At 46.6% G+C, this 11,349-nt stretch overlaps 1 long non-coding RNA gene across 1 annotated transcript; it reads right to left on the bottom strand.

Annotated features, from left to right (window-relative positions):
- Positions 1 to 945: 945 nt before the first annotated feature.
- On the bottom strand, positions 946 to 3,971 carry LOC103277791 (uncharacterized). The gene is made up of 3 exons (XR_010002970.1): positions 2,137 to 3,971; positions 1,794 to 1,889; positions 946 to 1,650 (listed from the first exon to the last, which is right to left on the bottom strand). It is a non-coding gene; the product is annotated as an uncharacterized LOC103277791 (long non-coding RNA).
- Positions 3,972 to 11,349: the final 7,378 nt, after the last annotated feature.

The following is an 11,349-nucleotide window of genomic DNA, read 5'->3' as shown; positions in this document are numbered from 1 at the left end:
TAACTCCCCTCCCATTTTTAAGGGGTTTTGGGAGCAAGTGGGGGCAATCTCACACCTTCTGGGCTCCAGGAGCCCAGAGGTGCAGGGTGGATGTTTTCAGGCTACAGTATGTTCTTCCTATGATCACAAGAGCAAGGCCTGCTGGGCCTCTCTGTGGTGCGCAGAGCATGGGCTGTCTCTGACCTATCTCCCTGTAGGTCTTGCAGAGAAGGAGAAGGCCCTGCCTGCTCTGATGTTGGACCGCCAGGCTGCAATGTTGGAGCCAGGCCGTCAGCAGCGTCCAGGTCTTCTCTGGGGAGTAAGGGCACTGGCTGATGTGCAGCAGCTGAAAGAGAAGAAAAGCATGAAGGGCTGGAGCCAGCAAGGGAAGCACCACCTCTCCTCGCCTCCCCTCCCCAGCCCTGCCTTCCAACAGCAAAACCCAGGCTTATCAACCCTCCTCACCTGGATGTAGAAGGCCACCACGCCGGCCAAATGCTCTAGCGGCACTTCTGCCTCCCAGGTGGAAAGCAGGTGCTGGAGTAGGGAGGAGGAGAACTTGAGGAGGCTCCTGGAAGGCAGGAGAGACAAGAGAGAACTTCGTGAGGGAATTCAGCCAGAGAGAACAAGCTGTGCCTCCTCCCTGAACCTCCTCTGGTCCCTGGCTCCTTACTGCAACTGGAGGGCCATTCCTTGGGGCAGATGCTGGGTTCTTCTAGCATCTACTCGGAGGTCTCATTGAAGGACACCCAGGCCACCCTCTTCACCAGCACTATGATGATCTTCATCAGTTCTCTGCAAAAAAATAAGAAAGGAAAGAAAGAAAGAAAGAAAGAAAGAAAGAAAGAAAGAAAGAAAGAAAGAAAAAGGCTTACTTCTCAGTGTAGGGTCTGAGTCCCCCATAAGCCCCACAAAATGGCTGGGAGTCCTGCTGACCCTTCATCCCCATCCTCTCCTTACTCTGGAGGAATGTAGCTGCTGCTCCGGTACCTGCTGGGTGCCTCGAATCCAAGCCTTGTGACCCTGATGAAGTTGGTCACCAAGGCGATCAGAAGCTCCAGGAACAACACCTCCAGGCGAGTGATATTTCTGATGTGTCTGATGATCCCACCAATGGCCCGCGCTGCCCTTGCCTGCAGAGAGAAAGGAGGCTCAAATGCAAGGAGTGCTACTGCTGAAGGCCAAGAAAGAAGGGGTCCCGTTCACCTTTCCCAGCCCCCCAAACACAGAGTGTAGGTGGGGATGTCCCTACTGTGGCCGCATCCAAAGTGGGGCCACCCTGGTCCTTGCCTTCCTGGGCCAGCCAAGGGCCCTCCTTCACCTTGGACAGGAACAGGTCAAGTGCCGCCTCCAGGTTACAATAGGGTGAATTGAGTATGCTGCATACCAATTCACCACAAGCCCTGTAGGGAAGAGGGAAGAGGGATCCATGGTCAGGGTCAGCCTTGTCTCCATCCCTGTGGGGAGACCGCTCAGGGCCCCATGGGGACAGGGGAAGGGTACCCTCAGGCCCAGCTCTCTTTCCTGTCATTGGACTCCAGAAAGTGGTCCGTGGCCATCTTCAGATGTTTTCAGGCCACGTAGTCCACTGCCCACATGACCTCTGCCGAGGAGGGACTGCAGAGGAGGGACTACAGGCCAGCTGACAAAGATGGTGCAGGTGTTCTTTCACTTGTCAAGAAAAAAAAGAAGGGAAACAATGGCACCTGGCAGCCATGGAAAGGTTCCCAGGTCAAAAGTGGAGGGAGAGAGCTTGCAGGTGAATTGTGTGGGATGTCTGCTGGAAGGAACTGGTCAATGGCGTCCAAACATACCATTCTAGTGGCCAAAGAGACCACTGCTCTGGGTCCAGGGAAGACCATCTCCTAGGATGCAGGGCCGGGTCTTCTGCTTTCTCGTGGCTCAGGGAGCTGCAAGCGAGGCAGAAGGAGGTGAGGCCTGGCAGGACAGGAACTGAGGACAAGGAGAAGTGAAGTAGGGGCTTCCCCCTTCTCCCGTGGGTATGGTGCCAAAAGAGAAGGAATGGGAAGACAGCCCAGGGGAGGAAGGCTAGATTAGGAGGAAGAATGTGCACGGAGGGGCAGGGAGATGAAAAGAGGCGTGAGGATTGAGAGGAAGGAGTCCACCCCTCATTTACCGCCCCCTTCCCTCCCTTACCATTGATGTCTTCTGAAGGAGCTCATAGACACTGTAAGGAGAGAGAGACAAGAAGGCAAGGTCAGAAGAAGTCCTTCCCTCTCTCTCAGATGGAGCCCCCCAAAGCCTCCTGGGATGGGGCTGCAGGTTGAGGCCCCGTTGGCCTCAATTGGGGGAGGGGACCTCTGCCTGCCATGTGACCCTGAACCTGGTAAGGAAGTACTTCTCTGTATTGAGGTCCTGGGCCGCCCCTTCCTACAGGAACAGCTCTGAAGGGATTCCAACTTCCTTTGAGCCCTGTTGATCTTAGTACTGCTTCCAATACAGGGGTCATCAATTCCATCTCCTCCTTGTATGTCCAAATTGCTAGGAGATTGGCTCTTATTGTATGCCTATTAAAGTTTTTATTTACATTATCTTTTTCATACCATAAATATGCATGCCATCCATCTTAAGTTATGCCCCTTCAAGTTCAGTAAGTCACGAATCTCTAATCTAACCCAAACATTTAGCCAGCTAAAACCCACTGCTTTGTTAATAAAGGTAAATGTTTTCCCCTGACATTAAGTCTACTTGTTTCCGACTCTAGGGGTTGGTGCTCATCTCCATTTCTAAACCGAAGAGCCTGTGTTGTCCATAGACACCTCCAAGGTCACGTGGCTGGCACGACTGCATGGAGTGCGGTTACGTATGCACGGTCTCTCCCAATTTGGTCTCACCTGAAAATCCAAGAAGCATCCCTTCTATTCCGTCATTTAATGAAGATGCTGCATAGCTCTGAAAGCCCCAGGACAGGACCCTCTTTATGGCACCCCACTGGTCCCTCTCTCCAGAAGGAAGAAAGAGGAGCCAGAAGGGGTTGGACTGGATGGCTTTCAGAGCCCCTTTTATGTATTTCCCACATTTGTATCCCACCCTTCTCACCCTGAAGGGGACTCGAGGCAGCCTTACAACAGGCAACAATTTGATGCCAACAACACACAATTCCAAAATAAACAATTACAATTAAGATTGAGACAATTAAAACATCAATTATTAAAACACCAATTGAAATTAAGAAAATTCAAATCATAGTTTAAGGCCTGTTCATTTGTCAATCACATTAATTCATTCTCATTATTGACTTCTAACCCCGACTTTGCCTGAAGTCTGTCAGGAAAAAAGTTGAGGGAGATGCACGGGAGCGTAGGGTCCAGTGGGTGGGGTTTGTCCCCATGAGACCCATTTCCTGGAGTCATAGAGTTAGAAGGGACTCCAAGGGCCATCCTGTCTGACCCCTTTCTGCCCTGCAGAAACACAGAAAGAGAGCCCTCCTGACAGATGGTCATCCAGCCCCTGTGTAAAAACCTCTAAGGAAGGAGAGGTGAAATCTTCGAACGAGTAGACAGCAAAACAAACACCACAGGGATGTTAACCCTTCTCTATGCTATCCAAAACACTAGCGCTCTCTCTCTCTCTCTCTCTCTCTCTCTCTCTCTCTCTCTCTCTTTCTCAGCTGGAGTTGCACTTTAAACATGTACCTGTTCCAACTTACAAACAAATTCAACTTAAGAACAAACCTACAGAACCTATCTTGTTTGTCTTGGGGACTGCCTGTATTTCTAGAAGGTTCCTGGGAGGGAGAGGTGTCCTTCTTTACCTTGGATACTTCCCTCACTTTGATGATGTGCACCCAGAGAGAGGGCTCCTCCATAGTCTGGAAGGGGACAAGATAATTTATTTATTTACTATATTTCTATCCTGCTCTTCTCACCCTGGAGGGGACTCACAGCGGCTTGCAGTTTGGCCACTTCAGTGCACATTGCAAATACACAGTGTATAAATATAATACAACACAAATCAAAGAAAATTTAACATAAAATACAAGAGAAAAATCACACAAAGCATAATGTCCCGAAATAAGATATAAATATAAAATCATTGAAAACCAATTACAATTATTGTGGAGACCCATCATTTATTTCGCCAAGCTCAGTCATCAGGGGTAAACATGAGCCTGTGAGAAAATTAAGAGAAGTCTCCTCAAAATAAAATAAATAAAAATAAATAAAATCTGAAAACAAAACCAAAACAAAAGTCCCTACTAAAGCCCAGGAATTTACTAACAAGAAATCCACTACCTTATCATCTTTTTTGTTTCCAAACTTGAAAAAAAAATGCTCAAGAAAAACGTTTGGTTCGAGAAGCCAAAAGGCCAAGTTTCAAGCCAAAAAGGAGGGTGTGACTATTGGATGGATACAAGGATTATAAGAGCCCCTCCCTCTGCCCTCCACTAGCCAATCAAATTCCCCCTTACCTCACAATCCCCACTGGCCACAATGTACATATCCCACTCCCTTCCAGAGGCCCCTCCCTCTGCCAATCACCTCTCACATGCAAATCCCCTGCCCACCCTCAAAGGGACTCCCTGAGAGTAGAACTGGGAGCCAAAGGGAGATGGCAGGTCCCTCCTCCTCTGGGGACCCCTTCCCTCTTAGGCCAGGGTTTCCCTTGGGGGTGGGAAGGGGAGGGGGGATCCCTGGAGGAAATGGGGGCCCAGGGCTTACCTTGGTGGAGCCACAGGAATACCTTCTGTGTTTTCAGAGCCCACCCAGCGAAGATGTGGGTGCCTTGTCCTGACCTTCTGAAAAAGCAGAGAGAGGCAATGAAGGAGACCCTCAGCGCCAGAAGAGGACTAGCTGGAAGTGTCCAGGGCCATCCTGAGGGGCCCCGCAGAGGGGCCTGGGCCAGGAAGGCATCTGTGTGGGGCAGCCCCAGCTGGACATGCCTCGAGAGCCTTCTGCACATGTTGGTGGCCAGGAAGGCAATGGCGGGACCAACCAACTGAAGGCCCCTCGGAACCCCCGGTCTCCATGGCAACCAGGTAAACAGCACTGGCCCTGGAACCTTGGCAGGAATGGAACCTTTTCAAAGGAAAACAGCCTCCAGTCTGGAACTGCTCTTGGGAGTGAAGGAGGGAGGGAGGGGGGAAGGAAGGAAGCAGGAAGGAAGGAAGCGAGCAAGGAAGGGTGGCCCTGCGCATCTTCCCTTTTCCGCTCCTCTGCCTTGAAGCGTGGACTCAGGGACTATAGGACCCTCTGAAGCCCCTGGCGGAGGCCTCCTTGGCTCCTCTTCTGGAAAGGGCCTCTGGAGGCTCCCTGGTTCTTCCCAAGGAGGAAGCCCAGCCCTTGGGGGCATCTTCCGAGGGCTCTTTGGCTGCTCATCGGCTGCTTTGGGGCCCAAGGACCAAGCAGTCTCTGGAAGGGAGCCTCCTTCTTCTGCCACTCATGAGATACCCTTGAGATACCCTAAACTCCCATTGCCTTGCAGACTTTATTGAGGTCTCTGGTATTCTGTATACAGGGCTGTATACAAAAGCTAGGCTGCAGTTAAACATCAAGAAAATCAAGATTATGGCAACCAGACTGATTGATAACTGGCAAATAGAGGGAGAAAACGTGGAGGCAGTGACTAGACTTTGTATTTCTAGGTGTTAAGATCACTGCAGATGCAGACTGCAGCCAGGAAATCAGAAGACGTTTACTTCTTGGGAGGAGAGCAATGGCCAATCTCGATAAAATAGTGAAAAGCAGAGATATCACACTGGCAATGAAGGTCCGCATAGTGAAAGCAATGGTATTCCCCATGGTAACCTATGGATGTGAGAGCTGAACCATAAGGAAGGCTGAATGAAAGAAGATAGATGCTTTTGAACTTTAGTGCTGGAGGAAAATCCTGAGAGTGCCTTGAACCACAAGAAGATCCAACCAGTCCATCCTCCAGGAAATAATGCCCGGCTGCTCACTGGAGGGAAGGATATTAGAGGCAAAGTTGAAGTATTTTGGCCACATCATGAGAAGACAGGAAAGCTTGGAAAAGTTTGTGATGCTGGGGAAAATGGAAGGAAAAAGGAAGAGAGGCCAACCAAGGGCAAGATGGATGGATGGTATCCTTGAAGTGACACCCAGAAAATATGGGATTTATTTCGGTTGGTTTGTTCCTGGGTTATAAATGTCGGTTGCTCATTGCTTTTGTTGTAAAAACATGGGGAAACTTCATTACGCAGCAAAAGCTTCTTGTGTCACCGTGGGTGGATGGCGATGTTTCTCTTGCCGGGACAAAGCTTTTGCCCTGTAATAAACTTTCCCCATGTTTTTAGGATAAAAGCAATAAGGAACAGACATGTATAACCCAGGAACATCACCCTGTAGTCCCCAGGCACAGGTACACAACCAAACCTGTCTACACATATGGCCACGCAGCCTCTAAAAAGTGATAAAGTTCTGTTCCTGGCTTGAAAGTGTGTGTTCCTATTCAATTGTATAGTCCTGACTTGGAAAGTAGTTATCCTACTCCATAAACTTTGTTTGCGTGTCAGAATTAAACATGTGGAGGGTGAAGTTTCTCTTGCCAGGGCAAAGGTTTCGCCCTCTAGTCAACATCTTACATTTTTTCACGATAAATGCAATGAGGAACAGACTTGCATAGACTGCTCTATCCTACGCTTGAAGACTGCTCTATCCTACGCTTGAAGCCAAACTAATTTGATGAGCAGAGTGGCTTCTCAGATTTTAACTGTAGCACTCAGTGGAATTTAGTAAGTGTGATGAAGTGGTGAGATACACTTCGTTACTAATTTCAACATTACTCCAGTTTCTTCATGAGCAAATCCATGGATCTGGCATGGTTAGGCTAAGCTTTGATAGACAACATTCTATTACTGACATACATATCTGTTGTGTGGTTACTCTCTTTTTGGACCGAGCACAGGGAATTATCCTGTCACCCTTAATTATCATACCAATCGAAACCCTGCACTCCAGCAACTATCAAGGCCTGAGATGGGCCATTCTGCTGCTTACTGATGGAGAGGAAAGGCAAATCAGACATATGTCTGGTCTCCAAAGGGAAGGAAACAAAGGGTAAATCCATCTGGAAGTGTACCTTTATGTCTTCTTCTCTGAACTAAGATAAACCGCTTCTTTGTTGTCTGGATTGTCTCCTCCCCATCCCTTCCCTACCAGTAATCACCAGCAGCAAGGTCCCCTCCTGGGGAATGATAACTTCTGGTCAGGGGGGAGGACATGAAACTGTATGGGCAAAACATTATGATCACCTGCTTGATGTATGTTTGCAGACACTCTTAGGAGTTTTTGCACACTTGTTAGAGATGATAACATCAAAAAGGTTGGATTTTGCCAGGTCCTTTGAGACAGTGGTATTTCGGAGCCAGTTTGGAAGCAGACCAGACTCTGTGTACAGAGGAAGTGGTTACCTTTGAGGAACCATCTTGTGATAGTTTCAATCTTTTTGCTTATGGGAGCATGCCAAATTTCTGATCAAAATCCAACCACAATTGTCCTCAATATGAGCAATACACACACATATATCCTTTAGCTTATACACATCATCAGTCATTCATTACATAGTGGTTGCTGAAGAGCATTTTCCGCAGGGAAGGCACATATGCCCACTATTTTTAAAGTCACCACTTGTGAAGGAGAAACATCAGTTTCCAAAACACGTTTCCTGTTTTTAATTATGAAGCTGATTCTATTCAGCCCCACTCTTTGTGCCCTTGAATTTGTAGTGTATTTATTCAATTCTTTTTTGCTTTCTGTGTGTTCTTCTTTGCTCACCTCTTTGCAGAAAGGTAGAATGAAAAGTGACGGTGTCTGGGGGCGGCAGGAGAAGAATGTGGAAGAAGGGGTCAGGCAGCAAGGTTCCCAAAAGAAGCTGCTGTATGTGCTTTCTGAAAACAAAAGGCAAATGAGAAGCTTCTTTGCTATTTCATCTTAGGGGCAACGGAGGGGCTGTGAATCAGATCAGAAACCCCATTCATTTAAGCACTTTTCTTCTGGTCACAGAAGAAAATGAGGTGACATCCGGTGCTTGTATGAGCTTTAAGTGGGCTCCAAAGTGTGAAAATTGTGTGCTAGCCAGCCTCCTCCTCTAAGACTTTGTGAATCAGAAATGAAACGCACAAACCCTAGCCCTATTAGGTAACCCACTTCTTTCCCAACCAATTATTTCCCACACAGGCTTGTTCTCAGACAATACAATGTTTAATGTTTTTCATCTTTCAACCCTGCAAGGTGAGCCAAGGCTGTTATTTCCAGCTCGCCTGGAAAATATGGAATGATTGCCTAGAGCCCGAAAAGCAGCTGTTGTCTGTTTAGCAGATAGCAATAAATGAGCCACATGCTGCTTTGCAGATGGAATTCCTGTCTGGCTTTGCCACCTAAACATGCTTTGCCCCTTTATAAACAGCTACAGCACCTCCTCACCTGATCCCAGGCAATCCTTCCTCAAGCTTTGTGCGATTGATTGCCCAGGGCTGATGGAGCAACTGGGGCACAAGCTTTGGGACTGCATAATTTTAGGGTTCACAGGTTAACCCAGAGATTGACCTTGTATTCTAAATTCATTGCTTAAGTAAGCGATAGGAGATAGCTCTTCCCAGAGCTGCTCTGATCTGCTCTACGTCTTTCCTTGTTCCTACACATGCTGTAAAGCAAACGAAGGTGGGGGGAAACAAATAGAAAAATTTGCAGAAGCTTTGAAAGCTCCCAATTCACTCTACTATTCCCCCCCCCCTTTTGAGATGAATATCCATGGCAAACCAGTAAGCAATATCATATAGCAACCTTTGCCAAGTGGGTACCACCAAATGTATTGGACTGTATTTCCCATGGGGTAGTTTGTGGTTCAGCAAAAACACTGAGCTGGGGATCAGGGGCACATAGAAAGTTCCTAGTCCTATACTACTGTTTCCCAAAAGAAACTCAGAATTTGGTGGTATTCTAGGGGGAAACAGTAGTATAGGACTAGGAACTTTCCCTCCACCTTCGTTTGCTGTACAACATGTGTAGGAAGAAGGGAATTCCCACAACCCCTTGTGGTTGGCTATGCTGACACAGTGTCAAGAAAAGAAGAAAGGGAAGCGAGGGGAGAAAACCTTTAAGATGAACTGATTTTTATTTTATTACAGATTTTTGTGGCTCTCAATGTACGTCTTCATATGACATCCAAGAAAGCTCATGCTAAAATAAAAACCAGTTAGTGTTAAAATAAGTCCACATTCCTTTAATGCAACAAGGAACTGATGTTACTTCTCTGAAAACTACTACAAAATACATTGCATGTTGGTGCAGTGACTGCAAAGGAAGGAATGAAATTGCAGAAATTGGCTGCTTGGAGCCTTCATTTACCACTACTATGCAACGCTGAGGAAAGGGCAGCCATTTGCACCATGCCCAGAAGGATTCCAGTCTAAGGTGATCAAACTGAACTGATTTGGAGTGGAGGGAGATGTAGTAGTTCTGCTACGTGATTCATCTTAATACTTTTACACCACCAGTGCATTTTCTGTTGCTCCACACACACACATCTACACCTCAAATTAAACTCTATAACATTTCAATCAGAAATGGGAAATAGTGGTCCTTTTTATTGCAATTCCCCTTTTTAAACTGCATTCCCTTCCCCCCCTGCAAAGACAGCAATTCCAACAACTCCTTGTGATTGGCTATGCTGACACAGTGTCAAGAAAAAGAGAAAGGGAAGAGAGGGGAGAAGAGGGGGGGAAGACCTTTAAGACAAACTGATTTTTATTTTACTATGGATGACATCTGTTTCATGCTAAAATAAAAACCAGTTAGTCTTAAAATACCGTAAGTCTACATTCCTTTAATGCAACAAGGGACTGACACAGTTACTTCTTTTAAAACTACTATAAAATACCATAAAAGCTCTATAATCATGAAAACTAAGCATAGTCCATCCTGACTGGTACTTTGATGAGCGACTACCTAGGAACACCAAGTATTGTTACCTAAACCTCAGAGAACTGAACTGGTAAAGTCTCCTCTGAGTATTCTTGCCTAAGAGAACCCAGAGAAATTCATGAAGTTGCCGTAAGTCAGTGGTTCTCAACCTGTGGGTCCCCAAGTGTTTTGGCCTACGACTCCCAGAAATCCCAGCCAGTTTACTAGCTGTCAGGATTTCTGGGAGTTGAAGGCCAAAACATCTGGGGACCCACAGGTTGAGAACCACTGGCATAAGTTGCCAGACAGCATAAAAGTGCACACACACACACACACACACACAAATACAAAGGAAGAAAGTAGAGAACACAAAGGTGGGAGGAGAAGGAAAGGAAAAGAAGAATTTGGAGGCCTACAGTTGTCCTTCTCTGATTTAACAGGAGAAATCACCTATCACTGGATCCATCCTGTTCTCCCCATGTCCTTGTCTGCCATGTACAACTTTCTTTTTCTGTGCAGGATTTACTTGACATCAGTCTTGCTATCTTTTCTAATCTCCGGCTGGGCCAGGCCACGGCAGGCTCTTCCATCATGCTAACGGCCTCTTTCATAATTGCCTAATTTACTATTAATTTGGATGTCAAAGACATACATCACATTTCCCTTTAATTAATGTGCTCTTAAAATAAAACTCCAGGGTTTTGCCTGCAGACTCAGAAAGAGAGACATGATGGCCCCCATGGAGAGCTTGGCTGGTATCGATGAAGAGAATGGTGCACGGCACATGCTTTTCTTCCAGAGGCTCTGTGAATAATAAAAAATAAAATAAAGAAGAAAAGGTTAGAACAGCAAGGAAATGGCATCAGTCCCTGGGTGCCCACTGAAGTCCCTTTCACCCCATTACAGTTTTACTGGCAAACATCTAGCCCAGCCAAGGCCATCTTTAGTGGGAAACACATAAATACATGTTAGGAGAAGGGATTTTAGGAAAGCTCTTCCAGGACTATGTGAAATCCCATCTCTTGCTCTGCTGAAAATGGACAACCCAGATTGTAATACAGACATACTTTGGTCATATCAAAAGGCAATTCTATTTGGCAAAGTAGAAGGCAATAGGAGACTAGGAAGACTGCATTACAGATGGATAGACTAGCTGGAGGAAACCATAGTCCTGACTTACAAGAACAGGGTGCCGTGAAGTTTTTCATTCGTAGGATCATCATGCATTGAAAGTTACAATAGCAATGAAGAACAACAACAAGCAAGGCATATTTCCAACCCAAACTACCCAAAGCTGTGTGTTCCCATAATTAAAAGCTGTTATCTTTGAGATTTAGCATTTTAATGAAATTTTATTTATTTTAATTTATTGAGTGAGCTAGAGGACACTGGAAATTGTAGTTCAAGGAGGTAACCTTACTAAGAGCTTTCATCCCAGAAGGGCAGTCCTGATCCCAGAAGGGCAGTTGGTTCTCGCAGAAGCAGAGGC

Source organism: Anolis carolinensis, chromosome 2 (assembly GCF_035594765.1).
Source record: "Anolis carolinensis isolate JA03-04 chromosome 2, rAnoCar3.1.pri, whole genome shotgun sequence".
Taxonomy (NCBI): Eukaryota; Metazoa; Chordata; class Lepidosauria; order Squamata; family Dactyloidae; genus Anolis; species Anolis carolinensis.
The sequence above is the reverse complement of the archived record's forward strand: the minus strand, read 5'-3'. Positions and strand labels throughout refer to the sequence as shown.